Below are 6,462 nucleotides of genomic sequence, written 5' to 3' on the forward strand. Positions count from 1 at the left end.
TGTTTGCAATTACTTGTCAACGCACTGAATTTGGCTGCCTTTCCAAATCAGGCGTTCTGGCAGGGAAATCTCAAAATGGGTTTTCAAACGTTTGCCCCAAACCCTGCAAAGGGGTTGGGTTTAGATGCCTTGTGCTCAGCGGCGATGGGGCATAAAGGATGTGGCACCACTGCCCTGTGGGTGAGCGTGTGCCACCCAGCAGGTGCCACAGCCTGTCACTTGCCCACGGAGGAGCCATCCCACTGCAACACCCATAGGCGCAGGGTTTTTTTTACTCCCCTCTGGCACATGCATGGCATTGGTGGTGGCAATGGGAGAGGCGGTGGCACACAGCCAGGGATGGAAAGGTGAGGTCTGGCCCTGGGAGGAGGACATGGGGGCTTTGGATGCACAGGTGAATTTCCTCTTGGGAAAAGGTCAGAGCCAGCTTGGCGTGTTCCCAGAGCCACGTCGGTGGCTGGACACAGCCAAGCCCAGAGCGAGTCCAATGACCCCTCTCCTCCCCATCACAGATCCCCGTCTGTCACAGCCCAGCGGAGACAACCTCCCACCACCACCGCCACCGCCACCGCCACCACCGCCCTCCCTCCGCCTCCCTCCCGGTTTGCGTCTCTTATCTCTTCGATTTTGCACACGTTGAGGACGTATCACGCTTCTCGCCATCGCTGCGGAGGAGGACAGAGCCGCCGCCGCCGCCGCTGCCCCCGGGGACCTGCCCCGAAAACCTCGCCGAGCCCAGAGCGAGGACACGCACTCGTCCCCCTGCCACCTGCCCTGTCCCCGCTCCCAGCAAGGCGCAGCGAGCCCGGGCACTGTGCCGCAGCCCCGGGACCCTGCGGGCCAGCCCCGCCATCGCTCATACAGCTAACCCGCCACGCCAAAGACGTGCCACCGCCACGCCACCGCGCCGCCGGGACGCGGGTGACAACGTGACAGCATGCTCGGAAGAGGGGACGGGACATTTCTGGGGGACACTCCCAGCCTACGGCCATGGGGGGAGCCCCAAGGACCGGACTCGTCACCGCGAGCTCTTGACCGCACGGAAAAGCCAGAGGAGTGCAGGGTGGGGACTCAGTCCCCTCCCAGGGGATAGTGGAAGGATGAACTGGTGGCTTTCACAAGTGCGGTGAGGAGTAGGGAGCTGGCTCGTTCTTAATGGGAAAAAAAAAATGGGTTTGAAATGGGGATAAAAATGATAAAAGCCCAAGCTCCCTCTGGAAGAGCAACCCAGCGCCTGCCCCTCCAGACAGCCCCTAGCAGCACCCAGAGGAGCCTTCATCACCCCCGTCCCCACACCCCCATGCTCTTTTAACCACGTTGGATACAGGGAATCGCCTCCATTGATGTCTTTGTCTTAATTCTTCAACAAAATAAGAATAGCTCTGCTGTCCCCACTAGAGCTGGTGCCCTGCAGACCTGTCCCCCGCTGTCCCTGGCTGTCCCCGGTCCTGCTCTGCTCTCCTCCCCGTCCCACCCCTGGCCCTGTTTTGTAAAGACAGCTCCTCTTGTCCCTGCCCGCACCCAAGCGCAGTATTTAATACCGTACGTCCTAGTATTCCAACTGTTGACATGCTGTATTTGAATTTTTTATAGATGTATATATATAAAAAAAAAAAAAAAGAAAAAGAAGCAAAAAAAAAGAGAAGGAAAAAAAAAAGCCCACACAGACACACGCACACACACATGCACCAGGAGAGACGGTCTTCATTAAATGATCATTTCATGACCACTGGCAGCCCTGGGCATTATTTCCCCTCTGGCCGGGTGGGTTTGGCTCCCCACATCCAGGCACAGTCCTGGCTGTGATGGGGAGGATGTGGGGACAGTAGGGAGAGGGACACAGCACCACCTGTCTGGGAGGACCCGAAACCTGGCCTCCAGGACATCCCGAGAAGGTGCAAGGATGCTCGGGGGGGTACCCACCCCTGGAAACCCCTGGTGGTGTAAAGAGGATGGCTTTCACCACTTCGTGTGGCACCCACGTTGTGCCAGGGAGGTGGCCGGGTGCCACCAGTCCCCATTTCTGGGTTTTGGGGGATCCCCCATGTCCCAGAGCTCTGGTTGTACCCTGTCACTTTTTGGGGAGGCAGGAGGATGGAGGGCTGGAGGCATCTCCAGAGGCAGGAGACGACACAGTCCCAATTAATGCACTTTCCTTGTCTGATTAATAATTTGACATCAGAAAAATGGCAGTGGCCCAGATGCTCTGAATTAAAATTCCATCAAGGGCAGGGCTAACGAGGACCGGGTGTGGGGACAGCCTGCGCTGGTGGCTTGGGCTCAGGAGCGGGGTGCAGTGCAATGAGTCTGCACCCAAGTTTCCCCAAACACTGCAACCCTGGGGACAAGGGCTGTGCCTCAGTTTCCCTCTGCTGTGGTGCCTGGTGGGCACACGTATCCGTGAGTATATGGAGCAGCATTTGCTGGGGGGGATGTCTTTTGGGGGGCTGCAAAGTAAAGGAGGGAATCACAAGACACAGTCAAGCCCAAAGCAGTGACCAGCTCGCACCACCTGCAGCATGGCCAAATTTTAATATCCAGTGTCCCAACAGCAGCTCTCCGGCTGGGCCACCAGCCACAAGGGAGTGCAAAGCTGTGTCTGCCAAGGGCTTTGTGCACTGCAGCCTATGGTGGAGGTGCTCAGGGGGCCCTCAGGACCTTTGTGTCCAGCTGGTCCCAGCTCAGAGCACACCACAAGTCCCTTTACCTTCCTTTTTCTCCAGGTCTGCGGGGAGGGATGGGGAGGGATGTGTGCTACCCTCACCTGGCCTTGCCTTTGCTTTCTGGTGTGCCTGACCCCAGATCTCACGCCTTGCAAGAGGGAAGGATGGATGGATGGATGGATGGATGGATGGATGGATGGATGGATGGATGGTTGAGCAGACGGACAGACAGAGCAAACTGAAATAACCACATCCCTGGATCTGCAAAGCCTGAAGGCAGCACCAAGCCAGCTGCCAGCACCCACCAGGTGGTCACTGTGGATTTTGCTGTGCTGGGGCTTTATCAGAGGAGAGCTCAGCGCCACGCAGCCCTGCCTCCGGCTCAGAGAGCGCTGCCTTGGTTCACTGGTTAATGTCCCATTACCAGACAACATGCCTCCATCATTTATTAATGTTTCATTAGTGTTAAAAACATCTGGTAATTAATTATGCACTAATTATGGATTCACAGCATTAAAAGCCAGGCTAATCTACCATAGCAGATGGCTCTCGGGGCAGGGGGAAGGGACATCTCTTAGCAGAGAAGAAAATGTCAGGCCCAGCCCCTGCCTGGGGGAAGCATCCCAGACAGGCAGATTGCCTTCATCCCCACCAGGCTCTCCCAGTCCTTCCTAGGGCTGGCTGCCGGCTCAGGGCATTAAACAGAGATGAAACCTCACCTCCTCAAGATGTTTTAGGGGCCGGGGAGCAGTGCCCCTGCTGCCCAGGGTAACTGAATGAGGAGCTGATGGGGAGCAGTGGCTTTTGAACCCAGCCCTGGGCACCCTCTGCCACCTGGGGTCCTGCTGCCGGCTGCAGGAAGCTGTATGTCAGCCCCTCCGGATCGAGCAGCAGTCCATAAAGAAAGGGGTGTCATAACAGCCCGCTCGCGAGGTGCCCCGGCGATATTGCCTACAGATGTGCGGAGATGTTTCTAACTCGGGAAGGTCCCAGGGGATCGTCCCTGCCAAGCAGAAAATCCATCCACTTAGCAGCATAAATCCATACAGGAAGAAAGAGGGAATTACAGCGCTCAGAGAGACCTGTGCGTCGTATAACATGAAATCCAATACATCAGCCAGGCGGAACGGGTCCCTGCGTCTTCCCAGCACATACGTGGCAGTAAATCCCACCTTAGGTGCTGTTTTCGGCCATGGCTGATGGGAGAGCAGCCTTGCGCTGCACTTCCCAAGAAAATAGACTCGGGAAGAGGTGGCTGGGAAGCAGGATCTATTTCCTGGCTGTGTGGCCCCGTAGGAAGCACAAAGTCACCTCACTTCTAAGATGGGCTGAGCAGCCAAATTTGGGCTTCCGTGGGGTACCACACTTTGGTGGATGGAGGAATAGCAGCAGACACGGTGCTGTGCGTTTTGGCCCTGGCACAGCACCAGTCTCAGACGAAAGCAGTGAGGCAGAGGGGAGTGAAAGCAGAAGGCACACCAAGATAGCTTCACAGCGTGCACGCATCCTGCTGAGCCAGGTAGCAGCGCCAGGTGGGATCTGCTGAGCCAGCTGGCACAGGAGAGCTGCTGCTCCTCTGTGTAGGCACAGATCTGGTCCCCGAGGGGCAAGCATCCTCCCCCCTCACAGAACCAGGGAGGGGTGGGGAGGTGAGAGCAGCAGGAGCTGGTGGAAAGGTGGTGCCCAGGGTGAGGGGGTGAAGGGCAGCATCTGCGAGGGGTGAGGATGCAAAAGGAGTCGACTTGGAGGAGCCTGGAGTCCCTAACCTGCAGTGGTGCCAAGTCCAGCAAAATGCAAGATCCCTCCCAAAACCAGAGGATGTTGGTTCGGGAACTGCCTGTTCCAACAGAGAGGTAGCACTGGATGCCCTTGGTGGGCTGTAGCCTTCCTCCCTGGACTTTTTTTCCCTGGTGGCAGGAGGGCTGGCTCAGGAAGAAGAGTTCTGGTGCCAGGAAAGGCGCCTGGTCACCTCTGGTGGTGCGGAAATGAGCCCTGGAGCTTTGGGTGATTCAGCCACTGCCTCCAGAATAGCAGATAGAGCTGCAGGTAGGGTTCCAGGTGGTAACAAGAGCCCTGGGCACCCCCACAATGACATGGGGCAAAGACCTGCAACAGCAAGAGGTGACAGTCACAGCAGACTGCCAAGGACAGCCTTGGACCATCTCGGTCCTTGGTGGCTCCAGATCAGGACTTCAGGACCTGACGCCTCTCCAGAGGAGGCCATCTGCTGTTTAAAGAGCCCCAGAGGACTTTTCTCTTCCTCGTCTCCATCCTGAGCAGACCAGACTCTGGCCTGGCACTGCGTGACCCTGGGGGTCACTGGGGACATCTTCACACCCCAAAACCTCCCCGCACACAACACAGCAGCCGGTCGCAGCCCGCACAGCTCGACTGCAGCACACGGACCAGACCACACCAGCGTCCCCTAATAAGCAACTGACTCTCTTTTTTTCCTCCCTTTCAAGAAAAAGCCGAGCATTAATTTGGCTTCTGCCACTCTGTTTATCTAATAGCATCTCTGATTGATTGTCTTATTTATAACCCAGATCCGGTGTCTGGGCTGCTCACAGAGACGGGGTGATTGATGGAAGGAAGACAGCCAGGAGGGGACTTAATGGAGCTGTGTGGCTGAGCAGTGGAGCAGTGGCTTAGGCACAAAATGCAAGTGCCTCCCAAAAGTCTGGGCTCCCTCTTCCATGCACAGCTCCTGGGGAAGCTGCTAAGTGCTGGGAGGGAGCAGCGTGCTCTCTGTGCTCTGCCAGCAGTGACCAGGGAAGGTGCTCAGGTCCTCTCCAGCAGCCTGGAGGAGGACAGGACAAGGGTACACAGCTGATACTGACTTGTGCTGTTTCCCAAGAAGGTGTCCAGTAGTCTCTGGGAAGTTTTCCCCTATCCAGGATGGAAGGGATGGTTCAAAGGCATGAGAACAGCCCATCCCTGCCCAGCCACCAGCCTGCTGTCAGAGCCCCACTCCTGTATGCTTGAAATCATTTCCTTGCAGAATCCAACAGTGCAGAGAGGAGAAGTTGCCACAGGTGACAAAGTGCCACCAGGTTTGGGTCTGCCCCTCCCGCAGGCTGGCAACATCCTCCAGAAGTTCAGTTTTGCCCAAGCCCAGAGTAAAAACATTCCCACACCCCCAGGGGAGGTTCCCCCTGCCTCAAACCCAGTGACCACAAACCCCTGCAGAGCCACCAGCCCACAAGTGACATCCCACAGAGACAGTGCCCAAAAGCACCAACAGACAGGGAATGAGCTGCAGTCCTGAGAGGTGACATGCCATAATTCAGGGTGACACTGGGGTTGTGTCCCAGCCTGAATGCATCCCAGACCTCTATCCTGCAGCCCAGGGCAGCTCTCCCCCCTCTGCAGGGTCGGGTGGTGGCCAGGACATGGCTGACATCTCCAGGTCTCAAAAAAGACATTCAGCTTTGATCTGAGCCAGACAGAAACCCTCATCTTGTTCATAAAGATCAGTTTGGGGGGAAAAAACAACATATTGGTTCAGTCAAAATATTTCATGGCTGTTTAAAGGTCTTTACTTTATGTCTGATTGTAACAGATAATCTAATACAAACCTAGAGCAAAGCCAAACATGAAGTTCTTTTATGAAGAAGGATCCCATAAGCCAGTTTTGACATGGCCAAGCCCCGCTCCCTTCCTTGTTTTTTGTTTTTCTTCCTTTCTTTTCACATCTGAAATTTGAGCGAAACCAAAGCAACTTCACGAATATTGCTGTTTGAGCAGACCGAATGAAACCAGACCAGGAACAAGTCTCCTGTTCACCCCTGCTTAACAC

This window comes from Cygnus atratus, chromosome Z (genome assembly GCF_013377495.2).
Source record: "Cygnus atratus isolate AKBS03 ecotype Queensland, Australia chromosome Z, CAtr_DNAZoo_HiC_assembly, whole genome shotgun sequence".
Lineage (NCBI taxonomy): Eukaryota > Metazoa > Chordata > Aves > Anseriformes > Anatidae > Cygnus > Cygnus atratus.